The sequence below is a fragment of the Mesoplodon bidens genome, assembly GCF_964165515.1.
Source record: "Mesoplodon bidens genome assembly, chromosome: 2".
Lineage (NCBI taxonomy): Eukaryota > Metazoa > Chordata > Mammalia > Artiodactyla > Ziphiidae > Mesoplodon > Mesoplodon bidens.
The window spans coordinates 164,623,473-164,638,338 of record NC_138177.1 but is presented as its reverse complement, the minus strand read 5'-3'; the positions used below and the strand labels follow the sequence as shown (position 1 = coordinate 164,638,338).

Sequence of the window (14,866 nt, the reverse complement as noted above, 5' to 3'; positions counted from 1 at the left end):
AGTTTCTCTCTTACCTCGCAGGTCCAGTAGGACAATAAAGTCTGTACATTCTCTACCTCAGAAATGTCTCTCAATTCCTTTATCTCCTCTTGCCTTGTTTACCATTCAAGTTCAAAGCCGACATGATTTGGGCTTCCCTGGTGGTGCAGTGGTTGAGAGTCCTCCTGCCGATGAAGGGGACACGGGTTCGTGCCCCGGTCAGGGAAGATCCCACATGCCGTGGTGCGGCTGGGCCCATGAGTCATGGCTGCTGAGCCTGGGCGTCCGGAGCCTGTGCTCGGCAATGGGAGAGGCCACAACAGTGAGAGGCCCGCGTACCGCAAAAAAAAAAAAGCCAACATAATTTAATGGGACTTTATAACCTCCAGTCTCTCCAATCTATCCTCCGACATTGCCACTAGAGTTACCTTTCTAAAATGCAGAGATAGGGACTTCCCTGGCGGTCCAGTGGTTAAGACTCCACGCTTTCACTGCAGGGGCACAGGTTCAATCCCTGGTCTGGGAACTAAGATCCCACATGCCCTGTGGCACAGCCAAAAAAAGATAAATGCAAAGATAGAGCAATCCTTTACTTTGAAACTATTGACCCCTAGTTACCTGCAGGATAAATTTTTTTTTTTTTTTTTTTTGCGGTACGCGGGCCTCTCACTGCCGTGGCCTCTCCCGTTGCGGAGCACAGGCTCCGGACGTGCAGGCTCAGCGGCCATGGCTCACCGGCCCAGCCGCTCCGCGGCATGTGGGATCTTCCGTGACGGGGGCACGAACCCGTGTCCCCTGCATCGGCAGGTGGACTCCCAACCACTGCGCCACCAGGGAAGCCCCTGCAGGATAAAATTTAAACTTTGTCTGGACCACAAGATACTTTGTATTCAGCTCTTGCCTATTTCTCAGGCTCATGAAAAGCCCAGGCAGTTCTCCCTTTGATGTTCCTAATCAAGCTGACCTCTCACCCTTCCCGGGAGACCACAGGCCTGCTAGTTCCTCACTTGGAATGCTGTCGTCTTCCACACTCCACCCTTTTACTATTCCTTCAAGTTTTAGCTCAGATTTCAACTCCCCAGGAAAACCCTCTCAGCCTTTAGCCAATTGTTCAGTTGCTCTGTCCTCAGAATACATTATTCATGCCACACAGAGCTTATCAAGCAGTAGTAGAATTTGCTGTCATGTCTATTTCCCCCACTGTGAGCGCTCAAGGACAGAAAAAGTGGTTCATCTCAATCCCCAGTGTCTAGCACAATGCCTAGCAAATTAAGTCATAATCACTAAATGTTGAATGAGTGATTGAAAGGCAAGTGAACACTCGTAATATCACCAGAAAAGTAGCAGAATTGTCTCTCTTCCTCTAAACTACTGGTTCTCAAACATTTTTGTTTCGTGACCCCTTCATAATTTAAAAAATTACTCAGAACCCCAAAAACCTTTCTATCTGTTGGTATTTATTGATACTTACTGTACTAAGATTAAAACTGAGAAAATTTTAAAATATTTATGATACATTTCAAAATAATAATCCATTACAGGTTAATTAACAATATATTTGTATGAAAAATAACTATTTTCCAAAAATAGAGAAGAGTGGCATTGTTTTACATTTTTTGCAAATCTCTTTACTGTCTGGTTTAATTGATGGCAACTCAGTTCTCATATCTGCTCTTGCATTCAACCTGTTACCATATGGTGTTTTGGTTTAAGTAAATGAAGAAAATCCAGTCCCACACAAGATATATAGTTGGTAAAGATGTCAGCCATTCTTTCAAATAAAATAGTATTCCATGAAAAAACGTGGCTTTTTCAGCTCACAACTCAAACAATGTCATAAGTGCTTTTCCTGCAGATCAGCTTTTCACATGCAGCATAAATGCTCTATGTGTATTTCTCACTTTGTCACATAGAATATTAAAAAGACAGATACTCAGGACTTCCCTGGTGGTGCAGTGGTTAAGAATCCGCCTACCAATGCAGGGGACACGGGTTCGAGCCCTGGTCCGGGAAGATCCCACATGCCACGGAGCAACTAAGCCCGTGTGCCACAACTACTGGGCCTGCGCTCTAGAGCCCGTGAGCCACAGCTACTGAGCCCACACGCCTAGAGCCTGTGCTCCGCAACAAGAGAAGCCACTGCAATGAGCAGCCTGTGCATCACAACAAAGAGTAGCCCCTGCTCACCACAACTAGAGGAAGCCCGTGCATAGCAACGAAGACCCAACGCAGCCAAATAAATAAATAAATAATAAAGACAGATACTCAAAAGACAAGAATTAGTAAAATTAATGATTTTTACTTCATCAAGGACGTCCTTCGGTGAAACTTTTTTTTTAATTGTAAATTTGTGTTGACGAAGAATACAATGACCACCAGTACAGTTTGGTGACAGGGCTTTGAAGCAAACTAAGACACCAGCAGTTTAACCCACAATTTCATTTTACATCAGTGTAGACTCAACATAGTGAAGGAGGCAGAAAAAGTCTAAGTATTATTATGAAATAGTTTTGACCTCATGAACCCCCAAAAGAGTTTCAGGGACCCCACAGTTGGCCAACTACACTTAGAGAACCACTGCTCTGGGCCTGTTTCACATCTTAAAACCTGAGTAATAGGGCTTCCCTGGTGGCGCAGTGGTTAAGAATCCGCCTGCCAATTCAGGGGACAGGTTCGAGTCTTGGTCCGGGAAGATCCCACATTGCCGCAGAGCAACTAAGTCTGTGCACCACAACTACTCAGCCTGCGCTCTAGAGCCCACGAGCCACAACTACTGAAGCCCGTGAACCTAGAGCCCATGCTCCACAACAAGAGAAGCCACCGCAGTGAGAACCCCGTGCACCGCAATGAAGAGTAGCCCCCACTCGCCACAACTAGAGGAAAGCCTGCGCGCAGCAAGGAAGACCCATCACAGCCAAAAATAAATGCAAGAAAGAAAGAAAATGCATGGTATTAAAAAAAATTTTTTTAACTGGGTAATGATACCAGTGTCTTAGAATTGCTGTGATGGTAAATAATGTATTTAAAGCACCCAGCACAAAATCTTATAGGAGGAACACCATAAATATTTCTACTCGTTATAGCAGAGCTGTGATGGCTCTATGTCAATTTATCTAACATTTATTCGAAATTCTATCGCATTTGCAGCATTTCACATGTAACATTTATCTTCAGGATTCTTTGCTTGCCTTCTTTATATTAGGTGTCTATATGTGTTAAAATACACGTAACGTAAAATTTACCAGTTTAACCATTTTTAAGTGTACAGTTTAGTACTTCCGACTTATTTACCAACGCCATTTATCAAATGTTTATTTCACACGTAACGGGGTAGATTCAATCCCTTTTGAGACTGCATTTCTCTAGATGCCTTTTTCTTTTTGTGTTTTTTTTTCAGACAAGGCATAAATGCCTCCTCTATTCAAAGCACTTATTGATCCAAAGGTTTTTTGACTTTAACGGCTTATCCTCCAGATTGGTGAACTGATCGTAGAGCCGTAAATACCCGATCCAGCACGTACCCATCAGCCTAAACACTTCAAAACCTCCCTTTCTATAACTTGCACTTTCAAGGTCCCGCGCGAAGTCTCTAGTATCGCGAGATGCCTCTACGCCAGGTAGGGGTGGGGCTTAACACGCAGTGGAGTCCGAGCACCCTTAGCGAATTTCTAACTCCCTAACTGCGCATGACGTGACGCAGGCGCAATAGAGATTTCTTGACTTCCCAGGGCTTAAGACGGTATAAATACCGATGGCTTGAGAGGGTTTGGTCTTTTCGGTGAAGCCTATTGTCGTGCGCTTCGGGTGTCAGGTGAGTGTGATTAGATGCCTGCTTCCTCAGCGTTTTGTCTGGTACTGGGTCCGCTACTCAGCCTTTTCTGTGGGGATCATACTATTTAGAATGATTCCAAATCTTCGGTGTCCATGCTGACTACCCTTACTCGCAGAAATGGGGCCGGGTCGGGTGTGGGCGGGGGTGGCCTCGCCGGCCGTGGGTCTTGGCCGTGACCAAGGGTCGCTAGCGCGGGAATTCCCAGGCCTGCAGGGCGCGACCCTCCGCGACCACAAGCTAAGTGCGCAGCGCCCGCCCTCATTTTCTGTTGCGCCATTATGCTGCTTCCTAGGAGGCGCGTTAGCGTCTTCAGTGGAGTTGAATGCAGGCCATTTTGTTCCCGATTCGGGTTATTCTTAATTCTGCTGCCATTTAGTTTTTCTTTTGGGGCAATTTTTTTATTTCAGGCAATCGGGTTAAAGGTAGGAGCCTTTATTGGGGTCATAACGGCTGTTTGTTATTTGCTGTTATCTGGCAGCAAGCTAATCGCCTCTTGGGGTTCCTAGATGTCTTTGGAGTACCTGGTTGAAAATTCAGATTATTGATGTGTCTGCTGGTTAGTCTTGAGCTCAACTCTTGTTGACACTCTGGGGTGATTGGGATCTAGTCCCTTATAGATACTCTTGCGAAGTAGCTGTGAACTTGGTGAAGTTAATTTCTAAAGTATAGTGACCAACGTGGATACCCCGGGAGGTCACTCTCCCCGGGCTCTGTCCTGGTGGCGTAGGGGAGCATAGGGCTCTGCCCCATGATGTACAGTCCCTTTCCACAACGTTGGAGATGAAGCCGGGCCATGAGTCTGCGCCTGCATATTCCTACAGCTTCTCAGAGTCCTGTGGACAATGACTGAGGAGACAAACCATGCAGGAAACAGCTCTCTAGAGCAGCATATCTGAATCTAGGTTGATCCGAACTGAATGAAAAATTTGTTGTAATGAGTTTGGGTGTACTACTGGATTAAAGCTCTTACCTGCCTTGTTTTGCAGCATTCGTTTGGGATTCCAAATAATTTGATTCGGGGTAAGTAAATGTACGAATTCCTTTTGGCCTATCTGTGTTTTGCCTGCCAACATTTTGCATAAGACATTTGATCATTTTGAGCTCAGTTCCCTTTCATGAAGATGCTGCCGTTCAATGCATCTAGATATTTTGCTACTTTTTTTTGTAGGCATGTTGACAGTTTCTTAGATGTATACTCATTCCAGGAAGGTGGCTTTTTAAAGTTTATCTTCACATCTTTAATAGTCATGATAGAGGAGAGATTTCTGTTTTGCAAATGGAACAATTTTGAATGACTTAACCAAAGACAGCAAACTATCCCATGAGCCATGTAATGTGTGTACCCTCGATCTTTCCAGGGGAACTAAGGGCTTGGTCTCTTGTACAGTTCATTTCTGTGGTGCGGGGGGTTAAGTTGCGCCAGCATATGCGGAGCATATGTCTACAATGACAGTAACTATGATAGATAAAGCATAACTTTTGGAAGTTATTAGAACCAGTTGCTAATCCTTGTGGACTTGAACTTCCCTCAAATCTACATGTAGTATGGGATGAGGGGAAATCAAATGTCTTGAAAACAGGGGTACAGTAAGTTCTCTACATACAGACCTTAAGATGCGAACATGTGTGCACATGTCCAGCCAGGTGTCTGGTGTACATTGTCACTGTAAGGTCAGCTGGCCCGAGGCAGGTGATGCAAACAAATTCACTGGTTGCATCAGCCCGGGGACTTTCAGCCTTCCCCCTCTTGAGGGGCGGAACTAACAATCCTACAATTGATGCAACTGGTGTCCGATATTGCCACAGCAGCCAAATGAGGGCTAATCTACGCCAAGAACCATCTGCCCCACCCTTTCCTTTCTACCCCCTATAAATCCCACCCAAGCCCTCAACCCGGGCGTGACTTCTCTGGCCCTGCCCTTCGGACCAGCGAACCTCGCCCCGGAGCGCTCCCAAATAAAGCTAATTTAAAGCTCTGTTTCACGGTGCGATCCTTTACGGCCAGGCCTTACAGTCACATGCGTGCATCCTCTACAAGTGGTTGTGTTTTAGTATACTTTACAGTACTGCATGGAGTACACTAGGACAGTATCTGTATTTTAAGCCCAGGATGTCTGGAAACAAGCATATAAAAGCAGCAGTGATACTGCTGAAGAATGAAAGAGGTTCATGATGCAGGAAGTGGTAAGGGGTTTTCTTTATTTGAGGAGGCACTGTTAAGTTTTTGAGGCAGAGGACCTGGATGTAGAATGGTACACGAAAGTTGCAGCAACCATTCAGAATGCAATGCAGTGCTACTGTGTCATCTGATGAGAAAAAGAGCTAGTACCCAGATATCACTGGATCGTTTTCTCAGGAGGGTAGATAAGAGTTGAATCCAGCAAGGGACCAGAACCTGTGCCATCAGCGTCAGGCAGGAGTGAAGTTGCAGCTTGCCCTCCATCTCCTATTGCTGGTCCTTCAGCTCTACCATCTCCTACCTCCTCCCTCCAGTCAGTAACTCATGGCCTGTTCACTCGAGGCCAGCTCCTGTATGCTAGCTGTTGTACTTTTCAACGTGTACTGTAAGATTTTAAATGTTTATTTTTGTGTGTTTGAAAAGTATTATAAAACTATATTACAGTACAGTACTATATAGTCAAGTGTGTTAATTGGGTACCTAGGCTAACTTTGTTGTACTTTGTCCGCTCTCAGAACGAAACTTGTTTGTATGGGAACTTACAGTAACTCTGTTCAGTCAGACATTCCAACGTGGATACCCCGGGAGGTCACTCTCCCCGGGCTCTGTCCTGGTGGCGTAGGGGAGCATAGGGCTCTGCCCCATGACGTACAGTCCCTTTCCACAACGTTGGAGATGAAGCCGGGCCTTGAGTCTGCGCCTGCATATTCCTACAGCTTCTCAGAGTCCTGTGGACAATGACTGAGGAGACAAACCATGCAGAGAGACATCTAGTATACCAAACTTTAAAAGTGAACTAAGATGGTTATGTATGCATCTAATTATTTTTTGTCCTTTTCATTCAGGAGAGAAGAGGAGCCTTGCCAGACTTGTGCAGTTAACAGTGCTTTGGGGGCCTTTATTTGGCAGGGAGATTAGTAAAGTGAGTAATACACTATTTTTGGAAGATAAGCCTGGGCAACTTGAAAGTTTCGGCACAATGTTTAACCCTGGAATTGCAGAGTAATAGTGTTCTGTTGCCCAGGTGCCTTTTGAAATTTAGAAGGAATTCCAGAAGACACTTGAGTGTGGGCAAGTCTGTGGACAGTACAGTGACCTGGGAGTCCCAAGAGACCCTTTCAGGTTTCCTATGAGGTGGAAACTTGATGTACTGATACTAAGAGCTTGGCCATTCTCAAGTAAACTGGATTTTCTTAAAAGTGGAGAGCAGGTGCCCATGAGAATCTACATGTCTTAATAAAGAGATCCATGTCAGTTTCTAATGTACTCGTGAATCATAATAAAGTTGACTATATACATAATTGTGTGGTTCTTTTTTTTGGCCACACCATGTGGCTTGCAGGATCTTAAGCCCCCCAACCAGGGATCAAACCTGGTCCCCCTTCAGTGAAAACACCAGGGAATTCCCTGTGTGGTTCTTTCTATGCAAATATGACTGCTAAATGAGTATTCTGTAAATGAAGCTGCTTGTTCAAGCAGTTAATACCTGACTGATTCTGCACTAATTAAAGGCCCTGAGCTCTTGGGTTTAATATTGGCATTTGTGTACTACTACTTGGGAAAATGCACGTTTCCTAACCGGTTGTAAATAGGTAGCTTAAGGTATGGTCTTACAGACTTATACATTAGGCCACTGGACATGGGTGTTGAATGAGAGGTCTTGATGCTGATGAGACCTAACCATTGTACAAGATTTGGTGCAGATGTTAAAAAGTTAAAAGCAGTTGTTGGGGTAGTTAGTTCATCCTCTGCTGCTGTGTCAAAGGGCTATGCTTGAGTCACAACAGGGAAGTCATAAGATTGAAGGATGGGGACTAGCAGGGAACCATCTAGAAGGCAGAGTCTAGATCTTGGATGGGGCTATTAAGTGAATTTTACAACATGAGGAGGTAGAATAACCCATTTAGAATCCATTGGGGTCAGGTTTAAGCGGGGGATTTGGGGGTTTGGTGGGTTGTGGCCCAAACACATGTAATGTCCAGATGTACAGTTTTACAGCGTTCAGAGACAAAAGGGTAAATAATAGGAGCTAGTTTGTGGCCATGATTATTGGAGAACCTGGGTTGCTTTACCTAAGCAAGTAGCAACACTTACAGTGCTTACCTGTGCCAGGTTCTTCTAAGCACTTGGCATGTGTTAATCACAGCCCTGAAGTGGGTATTAATCTGTCTGCTTTGATAGGAAAACCCAGGAGGAGAAAGGCTAAATAATTGCCCAAATCTACAACTAGGAAGTGGACTGGTCCTGTATCCCCAGGGTTAGCCCTGTGTCCAGCGCACGTCTTGGCATCATTCCCACATGAACACTCTGGTAGATCCACAGTAAAATCTGAACAATGTTTTTAGTGTAAATTCTCAGGGTAGGGCTGAGTGCTAGGTGGGGAATACATCCATTTCTCCTGGTGTCCAAGTGTAGCTGAAGCAAAGCTGTCAGCAAGTATTCTAGGTCACGTCCTTTGGTGAACTTCAGGTTGCAACATACCTACCTGTAGACTTTTTACAAACAGGTTATTCTGGCTTTTTTCTCCATGTAGGCCTTAATAGTCACAGCAGTAGTTGCTAAACAGATTGCCTGGGATTGAATCCTGATACCACTTGTAGTCCCTGTGACTTTGGGCAAGCTACTTAACCTCTCTGCCTCAGTTTCCTTATGCATAGAATGGGGACAATAAAAGTACCTCTTGGAGTTGTAGTGAGAATTTAAAGTTAATATTTGTAAAAAAAAGCTTACAGTCTCATAAGTACAGTGAGCTTGTGAGAAAATTCTCTGACTTAAAAGCAAACAACTAGGGATATAGTATCCATTAAAGTTTTGTTTAATAAAGTCTGCTACCACAGATAAATGATCTACTAAACCAGGCTCATTTCACTCAATGCTACCTGTTCAGGAGAGAAAAGGGGAGAAGATGCAGGGATTAGTATTGCCCAAGATCACCTAACTAGTAATAGAAGCAGGATTTGAACCCAAAACCGTGTCATGATATACTATTACCTTTGAACAAGGCAGTGTGGTAAGATACGTACATTATTTCATCTAATATTCTATGTACCCTTGTAAAGTAGGTACCCTTTGTGCCCATTTTGCAGAGGAGACTGAAGTTGGAGTTGAGGAACTTGGCACGAGTTATATAGCCAGTAAGTGGCAGAGCATGCATCCGAACAAGGCAATTGACTGCAGAGCCTGTGCTCAACCCACATCATGCCATGCCTTGAGAAAATCAGCTATTCACACTTTGTATTCAGCTATTTAGTACCCACTACACCATAAAAACTGCTACAGTTGTAACAAATTATAAACCTGCTATGAGCCTATGTCTACTTGACTGGATAATACTAAGACATGAGTGCAGTTTCCTGGGGAGTGGGAGCCCTTCCTGGCTGTTACTTCTGTTTTTCACCACTTTCTGTCTTTATGCATGTCTTTCCCTCTGATGGATGGAATCTTAGTTCCCCAACCAACCAGGAATCAAATCTGGGCCCCTGCAGTGGAGTCTTAACCATGGACAGCCAGGGAAGTCCCAGAACCTGTGTCTTTATGATGGTATCTGACAGTTGATGAGGATTTACTATGTGCTAGGCATTCTTTAATCCTTACAACAGCCCTATGCAGGGCAGGGACATTTTTTATATCCATGTTATAGAAAAGGAAGACAATCAAGGTTAGATTATTTGCCCAAGGTCACACATCTTTAGATGAAGGTCTGCATCTTTAGAGCCTGAACTCATCCACCATTCTCACCTCCCCTTCCCTAAGCACCCATAATGGCTTCTCTCAGAGGTAGGGTGGGCACCTTGAGCATTCCATCATGATAATGTTATTAGCATTCTGATGTGCTTATTTTTTAGTTGATGTCCATCTAACCTACTAGTTGAGTTATCCTCAAAGCATGGGACCTTATGTGTATGCTCAGGACCTAATACTGGGCCTGGCACATAGCAAACGCTGGTTGATGACTTTATTCTTCTGTGTTCTATTTCATTGATTTCTGTTTTGGTCTTTATTATGGTCTTTCTTTTGTTTATTTTGGGTTTAGTTTGCTCTTCTTTTCCTAGTTCCCTAAGGCAGAAGCTGATTAATTTGAGACCTTTTATTCATTTCTAGTATAGGCATTTAGTGCTATTAGTTTCTCCCAAATACTACTCTAACAGTATTCCAGAAGTAGAAAACAAAACAAACGAAAATATTCCAGAAGTTCTGCTTATGTTATGTTTTCATTTTAATTCAGTTCAAAATACTTTGAAATTCCCTTTTGATTTCTTCTTTGACCTGTGGGCTATGTAAAAGTGTGTTTTTATTGTTTTTATTTTTATTTATTTATTTATTTATTTATTTAGGCCACGCCAGGCGGCTTTCAGGATCTTAGTTCCCCGACCAGGTATTGAACCCAGTCCACAGCAGTGAAAGTGCTGAGTCCTAACGAGTGGACTGCCAGGGAATAACCAAAAGTGTGTTTCTAAATATTTGGGAGTTTTCCAAAGATCTTTCTGTTACTTGTTTCTACTTTCATTCCATTGTGGCTTAAGTATATGTTTACTTTGTATGATTGAATCATCTTAAATTTAACAAGATTTTTTCTATAACCTAGTATAGCCTATCTTGGGAAATGTTTCATGTGCACTTAAAAGGCATGAGTATGGGGCTTCCCTGGTGGCGCAGTGGTTGAGAGTCCGCATGCCGATGCAGGGGACACGGGTTCGTGCCCCGGTCCGGGAGGATCCCACATGCCGCAGAGCGGCTGGGCCCGTGAGCCGTGGCCGCTGGGCCTGCGCGTCTGGAGCCTGTGCTCCGCAACGGGAGAACGGGAAAGGCCGTGGCAGTGAGAGGCCCGCATACCGTAAAAAAAAAAAAAAAAAAAAGAAAGGCATGAATATGTTACTGTTGTCCGAAAAAATCAAGGTGGAGTGTGAAGAAAGGTGAAGTGTTCCATAAATGTCAGTCAGTTCAAATTGATTGAAAGTGTTGTTCAAGTCTATTCTATCCTTGCTGGTTTTCTTCCTACCTATCCTATCAGTAATATTGAGAGTGGGTTATTGAAATCTCCATTTCTTCTAGAAGTTCTATCAGTTTTTACTTAACTTTTTTTTTTTTTTTTTTTTTTGCGGTATGCAGGCCTCTCACTGTTGTGGCCTCTCCCGTTGCGGAGCACAGGCTCAGCAGCCATGGCTCATGGGCCCAGCCGCTCCGCGGCATGTGGGATCTTCCCGGACCGGGGCACAAACCCGTGTCCCCTGCATCGGCAGGTGGACTCTCCACCACTGTGCCACCAGGGACGTCCTACTTCACGTATTTTGAACCTCTGTTATTAGTTGCATATACTGAGGATTGTGCGTTTTGATTTGACTCCTTTACCATTGTGAAATTACCTTCTTTATTTCAATAATATCTTTGCTCTGAAATCTACTTTGCTATTAATATAGCTGCTCCAGCTTTCTTTTGACTAGTGTTACCAGAGTATGTCTTTTTCTGTCTTTTTACTTTTAATCTATTTTTTCTATCTTTTTACTTTTAATCTTGAACAACACAGGAGTGCTACTGAAAATCCCCATATAACTTCACAGTTGGCCCTCCGTATCTGTGATTCTGCAACCATGGATTTAACCAACCTTAGATCGTGTAGGACTGTAGTACGTAGTACGTATTTATTGAAAAAAATCTGAGTATAAGTGGACCTGCATAGTTCAAACCTGAGTTGTTCAAGAGTCAACTGTATTTATGTTTAACATGTATATCTTGTAGGCAGTGTGGTTGGGTCTTGCTTTTTCTATTTATTATGACAATCTCTGCCTTTCATTTGGAGTGTTGAGACCACATTTATTTTTTTTTAAGCTTTTTTTTTTTTTGTATTTATTTATTTGGCTGCATCAGGTCTTAGCTGTGGCATGCGGGATCTTTAGCTGCAGCGAGCAAACTCTTAGGTGCGGCATGCATGTGGGTCTGTTTCCCTATCCGGGGATCGAACCCGGGCCCCCTACATTGGAAGTGTGGAGTCTTAGCCACTGGACCACCAGGGAAGTCCCAAGACCACATTTATTTTTAATCACAGATCTGTAGGTTTATAGTTTATGGGTTTATAGTTTGAACATTTTTTAGCCATTATTTCTTCATGTATTTTCTGTCCCCAGTTTCTCCTTATTTTCAGGGTCTCCAATTACCTGTAGAGTAGGCTACTTATTTAAGTTATTCCATAGTTCACTAATACTATTTTCACTTAAATTTTTTTTTTCTAAGTTTCATTTTGGATAGTTTCTTTCTTTCTTTCTTTTTTTTTTTTTTTGCGGTACGCGGGCCTCTCTCTGTTGTGGCCTCTCCCGTTGCAGAGCGCAGGCTCCGGACGTGCAGGCTCAGCGGCCATGGCTCACGGGCCCAGCCGCTCCACGGCACGTGGGATCTTCCCGGACCAGGGCATGAACCCGTGTCCCCTGCATCGGCAGGAGGACTCTCAACCACTGCGCCACCAGGGAAGCCCCTGGATAATTTCTTTTGCTGTGCATCAAGTTCACTAATGTTGCTTTTCCAATATCTAATCTATTGTTAATGCTATCCAGTGTATTTGTAATCTTAGATATTGTCGAGAAACTCACTTTGGGTCTTTTTATATCTTCCATGTCTCCACTTAACTTTTGGACATATGCCATACAGTTATTTATTTATTTTAATTAATTAATTTTTTTTTTGCGGTACGCGGGCCTCTCACTGTTGTGGCTTCTCCCGTTGCGGAGCACAGGCTCCAGACGCGCAGGCTCAGCGGCCACGGCTCACGGGCCCAGCCGCTCCGCGGCATGTGGGATCTTCCCGGACCAGGGCACGAACCCGTATCCCCTGTACCGGCAGGCGGACTCTTAACCACTGCGCCACCAGGGAAGCCCTATTTATTTATTTTTTTAATGTAAGTCTTTTTTTTTTTTTTTTAATGTTTTTAGTTCTTTATTTATTTATTTTTGGCTGCATTGGGTCTTCGTTGCTGTGCACAGGCTTTCTCTAGTTGCGGCGAGCAGGGGCTACTGTTCGTTGCAGTGCGCAGGATTACTCATTGCGTTGGCTTCTCTTGTTGCGGAGCACGGGCTCTAGGCTCCCGGGCTTCAGTAGTTGTGGCATGTGGGCTCAGTAGTTGTGGCGCACGGGCTTAGTTGCTCTGCGGCATGTGGGATCTTCCCAGACCGGGGATCAAACCCACGTTCCCTGCATTGGCAGGCGGATTCTTAACCACTGCGCCACCAGGGAAGCCCTGCCATACAGTAATAATAACTTTTAATATCGTTCACTTCTAGTTCCATTTATCTGTGTCATTTCTGGGTTGGATTCAATTGATTGTTCTCCTTACTATGGTTTGTGTTCAATAAATAAAATACAACAATAATAGAGTGTGAAAAAAAATTAATATTTGCATTCAAAGAAGGAAAAGATAAGTGGGGCTAAGGAAGGCTTCATGGAGATGGCAACTGAATTGAGCCTTAAAATATACATATCAAGAATTCAGCTAGGCAGGAAAGAAGGCACCTGGTAAGGGAGGTGAGAAAGGTAAGAAAGCAGGAATGAGCATGGGCATGCTCAGAGTACAGTGCAGACGCCAAGGGGGAAATAGGAAACCAACGGCTTGGGGCATTTGCCACCTGGTGCTCCTAGCACAGCACTAAAAAAATATCTGAGTCTTTAAAGATTTCTAAGCAGGGCAAAGTCTCACAGCCATGATTTAGGGAGATTAACCTTGGGATCTTGGTGGAATGAAATGAAGGGGAAAGGATGAGGGGTGGGAGTAGAGGCCAGGTGGGTGGTGCTTTAGACCAGAGGGGCAGAAAGAGAAGATGGAGAGGAGAGGGGAGAATCAGAAAAGATGTGAAAGCTTGAATCTGTACTTCTCAGAGAACCTTAACCTTGGCTTGAAGGATGAAGGGGGGCTGGGGGTGGGGGGTCTAGATCCAAGGAAAATGAGTTTTATTTGGGGTATTGAGTCTTCTGGGTAGAGCCGTAGGACTAAAACTTAGGGTAGAGGTCAGAACCAGACCAGGTGGGCTGCCCTCTCAGTTAAAAGGCGATGGCTCGGCCCTAAAGAAGATTTCTGATCTCCTTCTACCACTTGTATGATGACCCCAGAGAAAACTTGCTTAACCTCTTTGAACCTCATTTTTTTCATTTTCCATCTGTCGAGGGTTTTGTGAGGAACCAATGAAGTAATGGACGGATGTGTTTCTGTAGTTGAAGTAAGAGGTTTTACAAAATACGTGATGATAGTTATAATTACATCAAGCCATATGAATGAGTAAGATCTTGGAGGAAGACAGCAGGGACAGATCAGAGATCCCAGGGTTAAAACTTGGAGGAATTTCACAGTGTAACATCCAAAAGATGGAGTCCCTGATGGAGGCAACAGTAAACTTGAGGAGGTGAGAAACCTTAAAGATGGGGAGTGCTTTGGGGTGGGCTTTGTGTAGAAGAAACTCAGTTGGTAAACTCATCAAAAGTGCCTATCTAGGGCTTCCCTCGTGGCGCAGTGGTTGAGAGTCTGCCTGCCGATGCAGGGGACACGGGTTCGTGCCCCGGTCCGGGAAGATCCCACATGCTGCAGAGCGGCTGGGCCCCTGAGCCATGGCCACTGAGCCTGCGCGTCCGGAGCCTGTGCTCCGCAACGAGAGAGGCCACAACAGTGAGAGACCCGCGTACCGCAAAAAAAAAAAAAAAAAAAAAAAGTGTCTATCTAGAGTTCAGGTATGATAGAATGACCTTCAGAGTCAGAATCAACATGAAATGGAGAAAATATCCTTCTGCAGAGGCCACGCCTTTGACCTGGGAAACCCCCAGACACAATCAAAAGGCCTGAAAGGTCACCACAGGGAACTTGAAATCCTAAAGAACTGTTTGTATCCTGTCCTGAAGAAGGA

The 14,866-nt window shown here is 44.3% G+C and overlaps 1 long non-coding RNA gene across 1 annotated transcript; it reads left to right on the top strand.

Annotated features, from left to right (window-relative positions):
• The first annotated feature begins 3,652 nt into the window (after positions 1 to 3,652).
• Positions 3,653 to 7,291, top strand: LOC308611740. Its single transcript, XR_014015023.1, has 2 exons — positions 3,653 to 3,790; positions 4,798 to 7,291. It is a non-coding gene; the product is annotated as an uncharacterized lncRNA (long non-coding RNA).
• The last annotated feature ends 7,575 nt before the right edge of the window (positions 7,292 to 14,866 follow it).